General features: G+C 36.0%; 1 long non-coding RNA gene across 1 annotated transcript in view; it reads left to right on the forward strand.

The window, feature by feature from the left end:
• Window positions 1–1,320: 1,320 nt before the first annotated feature.
• LOC133771291 (uncharacterized) overlaps window positions 1,321–20,230 on the forward strand; it is a 28,687-nt gene continuing 9,777 nt past the window's right edge. Inside the window, exon 1 of the long non-coding RNA XR_009867557.1 lies at window positions 1,321–1,422. This is a non-coding gene — a long non-coding RNA (uncharacterized LOC133771291). The remainder of the gene's footprint in view (window positions 1,423–20,230) is intronic.

Below are 20,230 nucleotides of genomic sequence, written 5' to 3' on the forward strand. Positions count from 1 at the left end.
GAATAGAAGTTCAAAAGCGTTTTTCCACTTAGCAGTAAAACCAACATCTCTATGAAAAGACACATGAATTAGCCAGCATTATTTAGGTGCTAGTATTCAATTGTGATGTGTGTATGTGCATATATATATATATATATATATATATATATATAACGTACTTCTATATAATCAGATGGGTAAAATTACTTCCTAAATATCACAAACATGTGCAACATGTGAGTCATGGCTAAAAATGTTGATTTTTTTGTAAGATTTATTTATTTATTTGAAAGGCAGAGTTACAGAAAGACAGAGGCAGAGAGGGAAAGAGAGAAAGAGAAAGAGATCTTCCATCCACTGGTCCACATCCCAAATGGCTGTAAAAGCCGGAGCTGAGCTGATCCAAAGCCAGGAGTTAGGAGCTTCTTCTAGGTCTCCCACACAGATTCAGGGGTGCAAACGCTTGTGCCATCTTCCACTGCTTTCCCAGGACATAGCAGAGAGCTGGATCAGAAGTGGAGCAGCTGGGACTCAAACCAGAACCCATATGGGTTGCTGGCACTGCAGATGGTGGCTTTACCTGTCATGACACAGCATGGCCCCAAATGTTGATATTCTCATTGCATTCTTTAAATAAAAATAAGCATATTGAAAAAATTTCACAAACTGCATATTAGAACAGGAGGTCCTAGTCTTACAACTTAAGAGAATTACTTAACATTTGGAAATTAGCTTCTTAAACTAGTAACTGTCTTTGCTGTGTATGGAGTAGCTGTGTGTTGTATGTGTGTGTGTGTGTGTGTGTTTGTGCTTTTGTTTCACAAGAAGATGTGCTTCAATGAAGATAATTTTGTGACCATATGGCATATTGAGTATGTGCGCCTTGCATAAAAGATAAATTCTGTAATTATGTCTTCAAAATAATAAACCAGTTACCTACTGACTATTACATTCACTCGGCAAATCAGAAAGAACCTTTTTCTGAAGAAACATACTTTTGAGTCAGAGCAGCATACATTCTTTTGATAAAATAACATGGGAAAAACTGAAAAATGCTTACCACAAGGGGAGTTGCTATGTATTGAGCACTGCCTTATGACAGACTCTTATATATTTTGTATTGTTGAACCCTCATAGCAACCCAGAGAAAAAATATTGCTAACTCTCCTCTGATAAGGTGTATTTGAAGCTGTAAGAGGTAAAATTACTCACCCAACATTCCAATGGCATAAAGTAAGGGAGCTGGAATTTTCCCCAAATTGTAGTTTATTCCCAAACTCAATGTTGCTTTCTTTACCTATGAATGGGCATTAGCCCATATTTTTGAACCACTAAGGAATTCTACTAAACTTATGCATAAGAAACTAAAACTGTGTTACTGCTTTTAATTATTTTAGGTAGTTCATATTCCAAGATGAAAGACAAAAAGAAGAGAAAAAGGAGGTAAGTGTATTCATGGAATATTTATTCCCAATTAATTTTTTAAGGGACTTTGGAATGTTCTAGAAGACTGCTGCTATTCTCCACCTTTGATTTCATGTGAACCATCACTCTCTCTTGTAGCACAGGGTCAATATTTTAGACTGGGTTCTGCCACTCTGTAGAGCTCAGGACTGAATAGATGTGAGAATTCATTCTTTGGTTCACAAAGTGTTTGCTCTAAAGGAAGTGTGGAAATGGGGGAGGAAAGCATTCCTGAAAGGGTGCTGTCTGTAGGCTAGTACAATAACCAGGGCTGGGCACAAGGGTTTGTGACCTTTTGACCAGGGAGGCTACTCCTGGCCAGCCTGAGATGGCAAATGCCAAGTGTATGTCAAATTTACAGGGAGGGGTGGAGGAGTGGGAGAACACTTCAAGGCACCCTGCCATTCTAGAAGATAAAAGGCAGCTAACAGTGCAATTGCTCAATCCCTGTGTCTTTTTGTGATTTTCCAATACCCTACCCATGTGTTGTAGATGATTTTGTGGTTGCTAACCCTCAGTCCATAATAACCTTTGGCTTTGGACTTCCAAACACTTCAAAGTTTGTTTAAAGAATATGCTTAGTTCTATTTAAATTTCATCATCCTCTCCAAGAAAGCACTTCATATTTGGTTTGAGATTGTGAGTCAATGCTGGTTCATAAGGGGTCAATTGAGAAGATGTGATCATAAATATATAAGGTGCCATAGCACAAGACATGATTTTTAAAACAAAGAGGAAGGAAGGGTAGGGGAGGAGAAAAGGGTGGAGAGCACTGAGAGGAAAATACCTAAGATTCATGCCCTCAGGAATGATCACTCTGCTATAAAAGTAACCAATCCTATTTAACAGCTATATAGAATTTGTAGTAGAATCACTCTCTCACTTTCTTTTGCTTAGTTTTGTGGCAGAGATGATCAAAGGGATGATAGAATTCTAAAAAGACGATTTTTATTAGTAAGTAGATTGTAACTCCTTTCAAGAAAAAAGCAAGGCATTTGTTTCTTTATTTATTCATTTATTAAAAATATGCCTCAGCTTTCAAAATACCTGAATTCTGACTATACCTGGGCATAAATTAAATATATTGGTGGTATATACATAAATTGCTCAACATCTTTGAAGAGCTAGTATCAGGTTTAAAAATCAAGCATATCATCAGACTGAGTAAACTTTCATGGAATTTGTTGTTAAGAAAGTAATCAACAATTTGTGAAACGGTTCATTTATAAATATTTTAAGTATAAAATTCAAGAGGGGGAAAAAACAAACAACAAAAAACTGCTATAGAAAAGTGTAGTACTCAGCTCCTGACAAGAGCCTCAGGTGATCACCGATGTCATAAATAAGAGTGTCAATTGTTAAATCAACAACAGGAGTCACTGTGCGTTTGCTCCCCATATAGGACCTCTGTCCTTAATGAGTTGTACTATGAGAATTAATGGTAAAAGTTGTCTTTAAACAGCACTTTATACTTTGTGTGTCTGTGTAGAAATTGTTGAAATCTTTACTTAGTACAGAGTTGATATTCTGTATATAATAATTAAAAATGAATCTTAATGAAGAATGGGATGGGAGAGGGAGTAGGAGGTGGGACAGGAGTGGGAGTGGGAGGGCAGGTATGGGGGGAAAAAACCGCTATATTCCTAAAGCTGTACCTATGAAATTTATATTTATTAAATAAAAGCATTCTTTAAAAACAGTGTGGTACTAAGGAAAATAGCTAGATGAGTTACATATAGCCACAGCACAAGCATATCTGCAGCCAATAAAAGGTAGGTGACAGAATAGTTAATGACTTGGCAACAAGTGTCAACAGCATAATTGCTCTCCCTCTCTCTATATATATATATACATGTACACACACAAGCATAGTTTTATTTATATACATAAATACATGCATACACATAGACACATATGCATGCATAAATACATAAAAATGTATAATGGTTATTTAAAGTCATAGAGAGTATATATCCATATTTACCAAATGATGAAAAAAGCTGTCACTGCAATGAGATTATGGGATGTTTTTAACTCAATCATTTTCTTTTCTGTTTTTACTAACTTTGGTTAATTATAAAAATAAAGCAAAATATTACTTTAAATATTTTTAGTATTTATCTTCCATTTCACTCTTTAATGCTTAGTCATTATATTTTTTAATCCCGAAGAACTAAATTAAGTGGAATGCTTTTGAAAGGTATCAGGATGTTTTAAAAAGTAGAAATGTCCTCTGGGATCTCACTCACAGAGATCTTTCATTGAGGTCTTCTTCTTTTTTCCATGGTATCTTGGCTTTCCATGCCTAAAATACTCTCATGGGCTCTTCAGCCAGATCCGAATGCCTTAAGGGCTGATTCTGAGGCCAGAGTGTTGTTTAGGACATCTGCCATTCTATGAGTCTGCTGTGTATTCCACTTCCCATGTTGGATCCTTCTCTCCCTTTTTGATTCTATCAGTTAGTATTAGCAGACACTAGTCTTGTTTGTGTGATCCCTTTGACTCTTAGACCTATCAGAGCCATCAATTGTGAACTGAAATTGATCACTTGGACTAGTGAGATGGCATTGGTGTGATCCCAGTGGAAAGAATGGGGCCATCAAAGAAGGAGGTACCTTTCTTGATGGGATTCCAACACAATCCCATCAAGGTGGCATGTACCAATGCCATCTCACTAGTCCAAGTGATCAATTTCAGCTCACAATTGATGGCTCTGATAGGTCTAAGAGTCAAAGGGATCACACAAACAAGACAAGTGTCTGCTAATACTAACTGATAGAATCAAAGAGGGAGAGAAGGATCCAACATGGGAAGTGGAATACACAGCAGACTCATAGAATGGCAGATGTCCTAAACAACACTCCGGCCTCAGAATCAGCCCTTAAGGCATTCGGATCTGGCTGAAGAGCCCATGAGAGTATTTTAGGCATGGAAAGCCAAGATACCATGGAAAAGAAAAAAAGACCTAAATGAAAGATCTCTGCGAGTGAGATCCCAGTGGAAAGAACGGGGCCATCAAAGAAGGAGGTACCCTTCTCCGAAGGGAGGAGAGAACTTCCACTTTGACTATGACCCTATCGGAATAAGATCAAAGTCAGCGAACTCTAAAGGCTTCCATAGCCCTGACAACTCATGACTAGAGCCTAGGGAGATTACTGACGCCATGAACAGGAGTGTCAAATTGTTAAGTCAGCAACAGGAGTCACTGTGTACTTACATCCCATGTGGGATCTGTCCTTAATGTGTTGTCTAATGTGAAGTGATGCTATAACTAGTACTGAAACAGTATTTTTACATTTTGTGTTTCTGTGTGGGTACAAACTGATGAGGTCTTTACTAATTATATACTGAATCGATCTTCTGTATATAAAGATAATTGGAAATGAAAAAAAAACAACCTGGTGTTAAATTGGAAATGGCATAGAAAATTAATTAATTTAAAAAAATATTATGTAGGATCTCTGTCTTTAATGTGCTGTACACTGTTATTTAATGCTATAACTAGTACTCCAACGGTACTTTTTTCACCTTGTGTTGCTATATGGGGGCAAACTGTTGAAATCTTTACCTAATATATACTAAACTGATCTTCTGTATATAAAGAGAATTGAAAATGAATCTTGATGTGAATGGAAGGGGAGAGGGAACGGGAAAGGGGAGGGTTGCGGGTGGGAGGGAAGTTATGGGAGGGGGGAAGCCATTGTAACCCATAAGCTGTACTTTGGAAATTTATATTCATTAAATAAAAGTTTAATAAATAAAAAAAAAAGTAGAAATGTCCTTTAATTCTACCTTGCAACTACAAAAAAAAAAAAAAAAAGAATTAACCTTTGTTTAAGCTCAATATAAAAACCAAAACCTTAGAAGTGAATCTTTGGTGCTGTAGTTAAACCATTTGGGACACCCACAATCCATATTTGAATATCTGAATTCAAATCTGGGCTCTGTTGCTGATTCCAGCCTTCTGCTAATGCACACCCTGGGAGGCATCAGATAATGGCTCAGATACTTGGGTCCCTTGACACTCAGGTGGGAGACCTGATTTGAGTTTCCAATTCCTGACTTCAGATTGGCCCAGCCCTGACAGCTGGGGGCATTTGAAGAGTGAACGAACAGGTATGAGAGCTTTCTGTGTTTCTATCATGCTGTCTGTCTTTATGCCTTTCAAAAATATAATAGTTACTATGATTCTTTAAAAAATGAAAACCTAACTCTATAAAGTGCCAGCAATATTATTGTTTTCTGGGTCCTTTATAGCAAATTTGCTCTGTATCTGTCCAGTTCTTAATTGTTTAACACATTGTTTAATTTTGGAACAGCTCTTTTAAATAGAAAGCAAAGGATAAGTCTGGAAATCGTGAAGAGCATTGCCTTATATACAGCATAACAATATGTAATAAATAGCTAAACTAGAATTTACATTATTTTGATAAATAATAGGTATTCTCTAATTTAATAAATGACCCAGCAAAATTATATTCCCCACAACACTGTCATTGTGTTTTGTTTATTTCTTAACTCTCCCCTTCAGTTGCAAATATGTTAACTGGAAAGTAATCCAATCCATGAATATTCAGGAACCCTTTGCCTGGATTCTTATTTACTTGAGTAGCAAATAACTAGATAGAGAAGGCTGAAGGATAAGATAGTATAATGTGAAAAAAAAAAAGATAATATAACATGAAGGGGTCAAACCAAAAACTGAACTGTAGAAACTTGATTAGGAGCTCTGTACAGGGGAAGATAGATGAAGCCCTGTGTGTCTGTGGAGGAAATTGCAAAGCAATGGGTGATCAAATTCAAGTGCAGGTTCATACTATACAGTAGTGCCTATGGCCAACCTTGAATGTACATATCCTACACATTAAAAGCTTACAAAAGTCTCTTGGTCACTAGCTATAAATCTGTCTATATGAAAAATATCTCAACTCACAAATAAATTTAATTAAGTCCTTACTTTGTAAGTTTGTATGCCTTATAAAAATCTATTTATAAGCACGACATGAACATCTTAAATTAATTTCTGTTCTTGAGTGAGAAGTGTAGTGATCTATAGACAATAATCAGGTCATAGAGTTTTTTCATTTCTTCAGCATGCTATAAACTCTAGACAGATTTAACAGACATTTGGGTCAGAGATTCATTAAAAGAATGGTTGAGTTGATATATAACCCGGCATGACATCATTCTAAATTGTGTATGAATAGGGATTAAAAAAAAGATTTGCTAGTTGCTGGAATGTAGCCTCTGTTTTAAAGAACTGAAGTTTCCTGGTGTAATATAAAACCTTTGCCTTGTGTTATAGCACCATTCTTATTTATATAAATACACTTTGTTTAAAATAGTGTATAAAGGCCAAAGCATAGTTGACTACAAAGGCTTACATCACACATTATTTAAACAAGCATTTTATATAGTGATAAAGATATTAAAAAGGAGGACACATGAAGGAATTAGATGAAGTCATATTTCACACTTTCAGTCAATTCCTGTATGTCTAAAACCAAAGTTCTTTGATCCCTTTCCTCTTCCTCTGATGAGTTTTCCATCAAAATTTGTTTCCAGTTTCATTCATAATTATACTTTATTTTATTCTGCTTCTATTATGATGATAAAGGAATATTATATGGAAATTTCTAAATATGCATTTTATTTTTAGAAGTTCTTTTCCTGTTAACTTTTACCATGCTTCTTTTCAACTTTTTCCTACCACTTTCTTCCTGTTTCTGATTTTTATACTATCTCTCCTCCTTTCTTTACAAACCCTTGCTACTTTCTCTCTCTTCTTGTAATTCCATTCTTTCTCTCCTTCCTTTCTCTTTGTCTTCTTGTGTTTAATAACTTCAACTAAGTATGAGTGAGGTCTTCTTGCTGGTTACTATCTACTACTGTTTCCTCTTAATAATGTTAGCCAGTGTTTACTAAGTATTTAGTCTCTATCTCTTCACATTTCCACAGTCTTAGATGGTAGATCATTTGTTTGTGCCTATGTCACAATTAGTGGCTTAGCTAACTTCAGGAAATCTCCCGTAGCCACACAGGTAGGAGCTCTGTTTTATCCAAAGATAAACACCCTTCTGTCTGAATCCAGAGTCCATATGCTTAATCATTATTGAATGCTTTTCCTCCTTAATCCGAATCCCCAGGGATCAAGTCCCTTCCTTCCACCTGACTCCAGCCCTTTATAGATCTGCTATAACTCAGATAATCATGTATCCTTATTACTCATACCACTTCCTCCCTCTTCCACCCACTCAGGTTCTCTGTTCTTGTGTTAGTTGAAGCTTGTAAAACAAATCTATTAAATGTGTAAGAGATGTCTCATTTTTATTTTATATTTAGGAAAACAGAGATGATTGGCTGGCAGAAGAAACTCAACCAAACCGAAACTTTGTTTTCTCAGAAAATAAATCTTATGTTCTCTATGGTTTTGCTAGCTTCCATCTCTTTGAAAGTGGATACGGAAGCATAAAATTCTTCTCTAGGAGGCTACAAAGAGCAGACAAACCAGCTCTATATGGGTCAGACAAAAATTATACCTCTGCCACTGATCTCTGATTTATAACTTAGATAGACTTCTATAATTTTCAAGATTTCTAATAATCCCCATATTATTTTATCTTCATGATGTGATAATTACAACAAGAATTAATGTGTCCTTTTAATTCTTTCATAAATATAGAGATAGTAAGTGAGTTAATGAAATAATAATTCAATATCTTAAGTATCTTCTACATGTTGTGCACAGCACTAATGGTTTTGCTGATTTCGTTTCTAACTAGATATCTTTTCTACTACCTCTTAGTACTCCTAGTTCCCTGGCTCTTCATTCTTTCAATTCCTTTGTTTTAAAATTCATAGTGTATCTTCATTATATAAAGTTACCATGTCCAAAATTAGACATTTCCCTTCAACTAACTGTTCTCTATACTTATTTTAATTTATGGCATCAGAATTTGTGAGTTCAATCTCTCTCACCAGGAGGGGTTTGAGAATATTTAGTATATCTCTATCTCTCTGGTGATTTCATTGAATTAATTCTCAAACTCAACTGGATTTTTTTTAAATAAAATTGTTTTCCCTTTTACTAACCCTGGAGTCATTCAAGTTCATCAGCTCATGACCACATTTGAATCTAAAGTGAATTTTCTTCTTTAGTATTTCCTATCTCCTCTGTCTTGAGTGATGCTGTTTCTGAGTAATTTTCCTAAATACTCTAATTATCTTAAGACCTGTTTTGGCTACATTGCCTCCAGCACTAATTCTAAATTATTCATTCTAACTTTCACAGTATGACCTCCACAGCATGAAAACTATCTTACCTGTTCAACATACTATCCTGTGACATAAGAGCTTCTTGTTCCAGGTTAAAGGGCCTCAATATAGTTTTACACTCACATACACTCAGAAATTGCCAGTTTCAACTGCTCTGTCTTTGCTGATGCTGTTCTTCTTGCCTAGAATTTTCAGCTTTTTCTCAGATTCAGTCCATCTTTCAATACCCAGACTGATACTCTTCCTCTTTCAGTTCTTTCTCCCTCTAGACATTTCTTCCTTTTTCAGACATATCTACTATGTGTCAGGCAACATGCTAGTGCCAAAACAAGAGAATAAATATGAAAAAGACAACTCTTTGGCCCTTAGCAACTCACAGTCTAGTGAATTTATTGTACTTGCAACAGAACAACCTCATAGAAGTGTTGCCTTTGCTGTTGTTCCAATCTGTGAATTTATGCATCACTGATACTTGTCATCAATTTTATGACCTTCTGAAAAAAAAATCAGTAGTATCTTTGTTGTTCTACTTTGAAAATACTTAATTCTTGGAATCTAGTTCGGAAAGTAAGTTATATATGAAAAGTTTATTTTTTAAACTTATTTATTTGAAAGGCAGAGTAACAGAGACAGAGAATGAGAGAAAGTGAGAGAGAGAGAGAGAAATCTTCTGCTAGTTCACTCCTCAAGTGCTTTCAACAGTTAGAGAAAGGCCATGAAGAAGCCAGATGCCAGGCTGCTCATGTAGGTAGCAGAAACCCAAGCACTTGGGCCATCAGCAGCTGTCTCCAGGCTCATTAATAGGAAGTTGGATTGGAAGTGTGAAGTAGATGGGACTTCAACCAGGCACTGAGATATGAGGTGGTTATCACCAAGCATTGACTTAACCTGTTGAGCCACACTATCTAACCTCATATGCACACTAGTAAATTTCAAAGTTATATATGCTAACTGACAGAGGTGGCTCAAGTAGTAGGTGATCAAAGGAGGAAGCTATGAACTAGAAATTCAGGGAATGTTTCATAGAGTAAAAGGGTTTATTTGTTTTTAGGGAAAACTCTGACTAACAATGTTGATTATATGGAGCTAGACATTTCATACAATTTGATTCTATACTGTCTTCTAGTGTATTTTAACACTTTATGGCTATAAATTCTGTCCCTCCAGCTTCCTGATCCTCAGTTACAGGATGATGTGTGCCATTTGGAACTGATTCTAAATAATGTTATAAATTTAAGTATATCCCCATAAAGTTACTCATGTTTTTTACAACTCACTTAAGTTGTACAATTATTAATAATTTGGAAAAACAATATATAAATTAAATAATCTATCAAAGGTCCTGAATGTGACCTAATAACATGACACTCATGACTTCCCATTTTCCATTAAGATTCCTTGGAGATGTTCACGAGAGATTATTATTTGCTTTTATGTGCAATTATCAGCCTTAAAAAGTGTCCAATGATTATTTTTTTCTTTTGCTTTCTCTCACTGTTCACACAGGCTTAATGAAGGATGCCACTAATAGCACTATTCTTAGTTACAAATATCCAGCCTCATATATTTCTTAGGAAATGATGTTATATAAGTGTTGTTGTCTGAACCAAGCTTATAGATGCATTTAAACATACAGAAGGACTAAATTGGGAAAAAAATTCATTGGATTTCAGAGTGCCAGGGCATTAATCTGTGCTCTCCTGTGAGCCTGGTATGAATTGCTTAACCTCTCTGAATCCAATTCTAATCACCTATAATATAAAACTAAAAATACTATATTACAGAATTATTTGAAAGATGATATTTTTAATTAATTGCTTTATGTAAGAGAATTGCCCTCTTCCTTTGTATCAGATTATTTTAATGAAAAATTATAGCACATGAAATACAAATCACCTTCTGAAATTAGGGATTCTGCAGTAATTAACTTGAAAAAAATGAGCAGTGAAGGCTTACTATACTAGTTTTGCCAAAGCCAAAATTGAGAAGGCCCCTGCTAGATTGTTTTGGAGTGAGATTTCTGAAGTGGATCAGCCCTGAGAATTACTCATATCATGTGGCCTTATTTTCACCTGCTTAGAAGCACACAAAATGCATGAAACTTCTTGAAATGGCCAAGGCACACATTTCGAGGCCCACAGTACTACTTACATGATATAAGGTAGAAAAGCAAACATTTTAAGTTAAAGACAGCTGCCAAAGGTTCCCAGAACCCATGGCATGGACTCTGTTGTCATAGCAATATAGCCATTGTTTGTGTTTTGTTTGGTTTTAAGCACACAAAGCAGCATCTACAGTGCTATGGGTTTCCACCCGTGTGTATGTGTGTAGAACTTAGAGAGATGATCATGTATTGAGTATTGTATTTCTGCCATTTGTGACACATTGCATCCTGGTGATTCTGTCCCATTTCATTGCCTCAAGACTAAGAAGTTGAACAAAGGAGGATTAAACATGAAGGTTTTCTATTTCAGTGTTTTAGTTACATCTTATTTTTAGCCCAAATAGAGAGCATGTGAGAGGTCAGCTATAGGATATGAAAAAGAAAAAAGAACAGCTTATATTTAGGAAAATTGGTACACGGTATGATATATATTTACTGTGCCAGTCATTGCTATTGATCCCTGCTCTTCACGCTATCAGCCATGTCTTCCAGGATTCATTTCTTTACTAAGACAACACTGAGTGCTGACCTAAATAGAAAGGGGTAAAAAGTTGTCATGTATGTACCTTTTAAAAAATTTATTCCTGAAGAAATGCAAGGTATGGAAAAATATGACAACTACAGTCTTATTTTCCTCCACTCAGAAGAGAAGACTGGTACATGAAGGTTAGTCTCACTTTCTTCAAGAATTTCGGTCAGAGAATATCATCTTGATGGAGGGCTGGGAAAGAATGTCCTTGTAGCTACCTGTTGAATCTTTCATGTGGCACAGATCTGAACTTGCTTGCAAACAATGTTGATAAAAGCAAACATGCTATTAGCCTAGATGTCTATATAGATGGGCACACATGAAATTTTAAAGACATGGATTTTTATATGCATTTCAGCCATAAGACTGTTCCTTGTATGATTCCTTCTGTTTATTATTCACTAGTAAAAATTACTTTATATCTCATCTCAGTCTTCAAGCAACTTTTATAACTGATTTTCAAAGCTGAGAAAGGGACATCCTAGAGAAAGAAAGTAACTTGTCCAAGATCACTAATTATGACATCAATATTTCTCTAAATTCCTAGCTCAGTGTGCCATTATGTGTTAAACAGAAAGGATGTTACATATAGATGTAGACATGGGCTGTTTACATATTTCTTCTAATTATATACATGTAGCACCTTGAAAACTTGAAGTACATTTTCCTGCTCCACAGAAAATAAAATAGAAATATTAAAGTTCTGTGTTTGTGAGTGTGTGTAAGAGAGAGAGGGAAGGAGGGGGGAGAGCTAGTAATTATCCCCTTGCTAATCCTTGTTATAGAATTTAAGGAAAAGTAGAGAATTCAAAGAAATTGATATTTTTAACCAAAGGTGTTTGGAGTACATGAAGAGTTTAGTGCCTAAGTCAGTTAAGGTTGTTGAGATTTGTTGATATGAATAAAATCTGCCATGTACTCCCTTTATTTACAGGGAGAGAAAAAAAATTAAAAAGTGTTTCAGTGCTGGTTCACTGAAGATCAATATTTGTATATTTGATGATAGAAAATATATGCTACAGTGGTATACATGAATTCGGGTGGTTGTGAAAGCTGCAGAATGTATTCCTCTCAACAGACAAGTGTTCACCTCAACGTTTCTCAGAATATTCTTTGTAGTACTCTGGGCTATAGTTAATGCGCATTATGAGGTCAGTAGTCTAATCCATTTGGGAAAATTTTTGACAAAAAAAATTGCATTGTATTTTTCTATAGAGCAACTCAGAGCCTTTTATGGAACCAAGTACATTTTAAATATCCAGAAGGGGATCACGTTTACAGCTTTTCCTGAACTTTGATGGAATCCTTTTTTTTGTAGAAACTTTTATTAGATTGATGTTTTACTTTGTAAAATAGTTTTCCTAGTTTCAATAAAAACATTTAGCACACATATGTAATGTGTTATGTTAGCTGTTTGTAGCTGAAATGCATATTTTCTCTTGTAGAACTATCAACGTGACTGAAGAATAGAAGTATTTTACAAATCATTGTAGATCATTCTTACCATGATGCAAATCATGTGATGAGATTTATGCATCTAGTTTTAGTAGGTAACTCAGAGGTGCATTTTAAGGAAATATAATAATCTCTGCCACTCATTTCTCTATCAGATTTTATAAGTATTTGAAGCTTAGAATATTATGGACAACAAGCCATGCAAATCTTTCTCACATATACATATCTCTCCCTTCCAAAAAATCAAAAAATACAAAATACCCTTCTCACTTTCAATTCTTTACATTAGTAAAAGAGTCCTTTATTTTAGGTGTGCGTCTGCTTCATACTATCACTTCTTGTGTGTGAGCATATTCGACTATCTAAATTTAGGACTCATTCTTTATGATAAAGGATTAATCTGTCTTGGCAAGCTTGTTTCAAAATGCAATTGCTCCCTGAAGAGTATGACCTTAGTGGTTCAGTATGCTTTCATTTATCATAAAAATTTTGCTTCTGATACAAGGGAACCCACATGGCTGGGGATTCTGGCAAGCTCATAGCTTGAGCTAAGTGCTGAGAGGATGGAAAGTGGTACTACAAGCAGAGGCAGAGTATACTATGCAACTGAAGATGAATCTCCCATGTTACCACTTTAATTTAGAATCCATTGCAATTTTCAGACAATGGATCCTTCAGCCATGGTGTCCATAAAGAATAACACAGATCACTGCCATAAAAAGATAAAAGGCCACTCAAGATGATGTGGACTTACTTTTCCTCTGATGAAACTTGATTGGAGAAAGAGACATTAAGGCATAGTCTGTAGGCCAAAAGAGAAGTATAGAGTCAATTCTGTTGGAGATTTCAAAGGCAAGAAAATGATAAGGGAGCAGACTAGTGAAGTATTTACTAAGTCTCTAGGAGGCATTGAGTATAGAATACAGTGGGAGAGGCGCCAGTGCTGTGGCATAGCAGGTAAAGCCGCTGCTTGCAGTGCCAGCATTCCATATGGGCACCGGTTTGAGCCCTGGCTGCTCCACTTCTGATCCAGCTCTCTGCTATAGCCTGGGAAAGCAGTTGAAGATAGCCCAAGTCTTTGGCCCCCCACACCCATGGGGAAAATGCAGAAGAAGCTCCAGTCTCCTGGCTTCAAATCAACCAGCTCCGGCCATTGCAGCTATTTGGGGAGTGGACCAGCAAATGGAAGACACTTCTCTCTCTCTCTCTCTCTCTCTCTCTCTCTCTCTCTCTTAAATAAAGCACAAATAGAAAGGATTGGGTGACTTTTTCTAGTATTCTCAGTAGAACTGATGTTGAAGTCAACAACGGGATGGATAGTTACATGCTTTGCTTGTTTGGTAGGGCAAAGGAGGAAATGAACTAAGAAGGGAATATTGGCAATGGTGAGTATGAAAGTCTGAGTTATAGGCCCTGGTTTGGAAAGAGAACACTGGGGCATGAGTGGGAGGGAGAGTGGGAAGTATAACTGTTTCTAAATCTGTATGTATGAAATGCATGAAACTTGTACAACTCAAATAAAATTTTTAAAATATGATTAAAATAAATAAATACTGCAAAAGAAAGATAACACTGAAAATTGAGAAACACAGAATTGGAGATTTTTAGGTCTTTCAGAAGAAAAAGCAAAAGCTTTAGAATAATAACTTGTCAAAAATCCCATCAAGAGTTGGGGCCAAGAAAATAAAGACAGTCTGTTCGTCTCTCTTCCATTCTGTGCTATTCTCTAGAGAGAACATTCTTACTTAATACTCTGTGGATCTCTGGTGATATAACATGGATAATTCTAGAAACTTCTCATAAAAATACCCCAGAATTATTACAAAGATGCATATGAACATATTTTATAAAAAGTTGTCTAAAATTTCAATAGATTCATAATATGAGAAGCTTAGCACTAACCTCTCTAGTTTTGCAATGAACCAGGTTCAGAATAGAGGTATGCCAAGAAAATCATAGTTAATTCATTTTATTTCTAAATGTTAAAGATTTCTATGCTAATAATCTTTTAGACACAAAAGAAAAACTGTAATGCATTTAATTTTCTTTTTTTTTTTTAATTATCTACTTCAAAGGCAGAATTACAGAGAGAGAGGCAGAGGCAGAGGCAGAGAGAGAGAGAGAGAGAGCGAGCTTCCTTCCATCTGCTGGTTCACTCTCCAAATGGCTGTCTGGGACAGTCTAAAGCCAACAGCCAAGAACTTCATCAGGGTATCTCACGTGGATTGAAGGACTCAAACACTTGGGCCATCCTCCACTGCTTTCCCAGGAGCATTAACAGGGAGTGGGACAGGAAGTGGAGCAGCCGGGATTCAACCCAGGGCACATATGAGATGCTGATGCTGCAGTTTACAAGAAGAGAGGCTTAACACTCCTCCCAAATGTCTGCTATGAGTTCCATTGAATATTTTTCCTGGTTTTGAATCAGTTTGATTTATAAAAATTAAATTGTATATGTATTCCAAATGTAATAAGTTAGGCTTTTCATGATCTGCATAATTCATCAATTGTATTTTTTGCCTACATATAAGTGACTATTTCAAAGAGAGATTTCTCTCTATGAATGCCTTGTATGAATAGACTACTGTTCAACTGTTACCCTTAATCCTAAAGTGCTAATGCTTATACCATAATCAACCAGCTGAGGAAGTATGTGTATCTTAGCTCACATTAAGTACTTACCTCATATTAGGTATACCAGTTTACTTTAACTGCCATTAATATTTAGGTAAAAGTAATTTTCAGAAAAGTAAGTATAGACTTGAAAATATATAAAGTAATCCTAATCTTGATAGTGGCTGAGTCTTCTGCCTGTGCCTCATACACATGCATATTTAACATGCGAACAGGTAAACATAGATTCCAGTATATAAAACTAGGAATCCTACATGTTAAATAAATTCTAAGATAAGCTGTAGCAAAATAATAGAAATAATATAGAAAATATATTTATGTTGCAATTACCTAGCTGGAACAGTTTTTTATTTAGAATTAATATGTCACAACAGAAGATATGCAAATCTGTGAGGCAGCAAAACTTTATACTGGTAAATTGCTTTTTAAATTACATTTTGCATTTCAAAATTAGTGGAGTAACCATACTCAACTCCACTTCTCATTGAATACAACTACAAAGCTGACCAGAATCCGTGGAGCAGCCATCTGAGGACACTTAAAAGCGAGTTGGGGGAGATAGATTAGGAAGCAAACAAGAACACAAAATATAAATAATCCCATTGTGAGCTACTTACGTTGTTTCGTTTTGTTGTGTTACCATATTTCCTGCTTGGACTCAAATAAAGCTCAAATCTGAAACTATGCAGTAAGTAAGAACAATAAAAACACCAAAGAAACTTCTTTCTTTATTGTCTAAGAAATGACAATAGGACAGAGAAATCAGAAAAAAGAAAAAAAACACAACCTGTTTTCAATTTCGATCTGTTTTGTTCTTTTCTTTTTACTCTGTCACTGCCTGCAGTAAAGTCCCAGGCCTAAGTTACCTGTTCTCAGCATCTTGAGTGCTGTAGCGCAATAGTGATGTCAGCAGCTGGTAAATACAGAAAGTTCCCTTTCTTGAGAAAGGGAATCCTGTCTAGCCAGAAGGCCTATGATTCCTATGATCCAAAGAACACGCAGAGAATTTCCATTACTTTTTGTCTCTCTACGCTGTTGCTGATTTGCTCTGGACAGCAATTCAGTGATGGGAATTATGCGTCAGAGCAGCAAAATGAATACCTTGGTTCTCTTTCCAGGAGACTAGCAAAGAGGGCCCTGAGAGCTGGAGGGAGACAGTCACCCCCACCGCGGCCCAGTCACTTCTTTTTTCTGCCTCTCACAAGACTAAACTAAAATGGTATCTTCCAGAAAATTAAAGAGATGATACTTCAAATTCATTTTATAAGAACAAAATTATCCTGGTGTGAAAAAACAAGGAAACAGAGACAAAATTTGCCTCATGAACACAGATACAAAAATCCTCAGCAAAATATTAGCAAACCAAATCTAATCACATACAAAAAGAGCATATAACAGCCTAGTGGAATGTGTCTTGAGATGCAAGAGTAATTCAACATTTGAAAACTGAGTTAGGCAATCCACTCTATTAATAAATAAGAAAGATAAGTCACATGACTATACTCATTCAGAAACCATACGTCACAAAAGCTAACATGTGTTCATGATAAAAACTCTGAAGGAACCAGGAATATGAAAGGAACTTCCTTAATCTGATAAAGGGTGTCTGCCTTAAGGAACAGACCTAATGTTGAAAGGTCATGGGGCTGGCATCATGACTCAATTAGTTAATCCTCTGCCTGTGGTGCCTGCATTCCATATGGATGCCAGTTCTAGTCCCAGTTGTTCCTCTTCCAGTCCAGCTCTCTTCTGTGGCCCGTGAGGGCAGTGGAGGATGGCCCAGGTGCTTGGGCCCTGCACCCACATGGGAGACCAGGAGGAAGCACCTGGCTCCTGGCTTTGGATCGGCATAATTCCAGGCGTGGTGGCCATTTTGTGGGTGAGCCAATTAAAGGAAGACCTTTCTCTCTCTCTCTCTCTCTCTCTCACTGTCTAATTCAATCTGTCAAATGAAAAAAAAAGAAAAAAAAAAGGCCAAATAATTTGCCACTAAGAATTTGAACAAAGTAGGATGTCACTCATTCTGTGCCTATTTAACTAGAAATCTTAGCCAACTCAACAGGGAAAGAAAGTAAAATTACAAACATACATATAGGCAAGAAAATATCAAAACTGTCCTCATTTTCACTTGACATGATGGTCTACAAATCCCAAAGAATCTATGAAAATGTTCCTAGAGCTTTCAAGTGGGTTTGAAATTCCTGTTATATGCAAAAAATCATATTTTCTTATAATATTCTTGATAAACAATTAATAATTGCAATAGAGTACATTTTGTGGTAGCTCCTAATAATTAAATATTTAAGCATATAAATCTAACATAAATCAAATGCTAATTAAGAAAAGAAAAATGGAGAATATTTAGATAATGTAGAAATAAACATGACTCAAGACAGTTATCACTTCTTCCCATACTGATTTATAGATTTTATGCATTACAAATAAAAAAAAAACATGCTTGTTGTAGATTTAAATAACTCTACCCTAAAATGTATATAGAAAGGAAAAGAAAACCCTACCTAAACCCATTTTTTAAAATAAATACAAAAAGTACTGAATTCAAACTATTTTATTTTAAAACTTACTTTTAAGCTGCAGTGATCAAAATAGAGTGATATAGGAAAGGGACAGATACATAGATGGAAAATAATAGAGTACACAATATATGCAATAAATGTAATAAATTGAACCTATGCTTCACAGTTTTTCTTTAATTGTTTTATTTATTTACTTATATAAGGAAAACAGATTTCAATATTTAATTTATACAATTTTAAGCCCATAATCATACTTTCTATGCTCTTTTCCTCCCTCCTCCTTCATTCCTTTCTTTTTTATTTTTACCTTTATTTTTTTGAACATACTTTATTTTATTTTATTTATTTTTTTTTTTTATTATTTGACAGGTAGAGTTATAGACAGTGAGAGAGAGAGACAGAGAGAGAAAGGTCTTCCTTCTGTTGGTTCACCCCACAAATGGCCTCTCTGGCCGGTGCGCTGCGCCAATCTGAAGCCAGGAGCCAGGTACTTCCTCCTGGTCTCTCATGTGGGTGCAGGGGCCCATGCACCTGGGCCATCCTCCACTGCCCTCACAGGCCACAGCAGAGAGCTGGACTGGAAGAGGAACAACTGGGACTAGAACTGGCGCCCATATGGGATGCCGGCGCTGCAGGCGGAGGATTAGCCAAGTGAGCCACAGTGCCGGCCCCTATAACATACTTTCAATTTACTTTAGAGTCACAGGCTTAATACTTCACTACATAGGTAATTTAACAAGTAGAAAGCAGAAAGCCCATTGCTCCACCAGAGTATAGACAAATGCTAAAAAACAATAGCCAAATCTAAAGGTATCAATTTCACTAGTATGCATTACATTTTTTTTTTGTCCCCTATCTATTAGCTTTCAGAAAACATATACATTTTTTTCCCTGGGTCTGGCTTATTTCACTAAGCACAATGATCTCCAGTTGTATCCATTTTGTTGCAAAAAACAGGATTTCATTCTTTTTTATATGCCTCACACTTTATACAAGAATTAACACAGGATGGTTTAGAGATATAATTTCAAAGATATAATTCAGAGATTTATTTTCTTCATAACTTTTTGAAGAAAATAAGAGAAAATGTCCATAATCTCAAGTTAAACAAATTTTCTTCTTCTTCTTCTTCTTCTTCTTCTTCTTCTTCTTCTTCTTCTTCTTCTTCTTCTTCTTCTTCTTCTTCTTCTTCTCCTTCTCCTTCTCCTTCTCCTTCTCCTTCTCCTTCTCCTTCTCCTCCTTCTCCTTCTCCTTCTCCTTCTCCTTCTCCTTCTCCTTCTCCTCCTCCTCCTCCTCCTCCTCCTCCTCCTCCTCCTCCTCCTCCTTCTCCTTCTCCTTCTCCTTCTTCTTCTTATTATTATTCCAAAACATGATCTATAAAAGAAAATGTTTTGGACACTGGACTTTATCAATATTAAAAAACACTTTCTGTTCCACAAAGTCCCTATAAAGAAAGTATAAAGATAATCACATACTAGGAAAATAATTGTCAATCACATATTTAACAAAGGACTTATTTTCAACCCCATATTCAAAAACCTCTCATTACTGAAAATACTAAGAAAATAAATAACTGAAAAATTGAGCCAGTCATCTAAATGGACACTTAAATAAAGAAGATACATATGGATGGCAAATAATTCCATGAGATGTGTCAGACTCACTGGGGATTAGGAAGATACAAAATAAATAAATACATAAACCATTACACAGTTATCACAGTGTCTTCACCCTGCTACATCTCTCCTGGCTTCTCTCACCTAACTTGTTTAAGTAAAGAGATAAGAACTTGCTGGTGTTAGTGGTATGTTTGACTAACAGAATTCAGGAAGAATAATATTCTTGACCTCATGCTATCATGAGAAGAATTGCAACTTCTTTTTGATCCCCTTGGAATATATTTTCATAATGTCTGTTCTGAGTTAAGGCAGCTGCTATAAAAATTGCTGTGAGTTCAAGATGTGTGCCTAGAGAGCCATCATAGTCATCCTTCAGCTGTGTCATCCCAGCCCAAGCACTGAACATGTGAGTGAAGGAATCATCGTGGATATTTCAGTCTTAGTAGACACCACATGAAGAGCCAAGACCTCAGGCATCTATCCACAATAGAGCTATGCCAGCCAGCTATGCCCGGTGGTTGTTCTAACCACCCAGATGAAGTGCTAGATATTATAGATATCACTTAACCTGTTA

The sequence above is a fragment of the Lepus europaeus genome, chromosome 12, assembly GCF_033115175.1.
Source record: "Lepus europaeus isolate LE1 chromosome 12, mLepTim1.pri, whole genome shotgun sequence".
Lineage (NCBI taxonomy): Eukaryota > Metazoa > Chordata > Mammalia > Lagomorpha > Leporidae > Lepus > Lepus europaeus.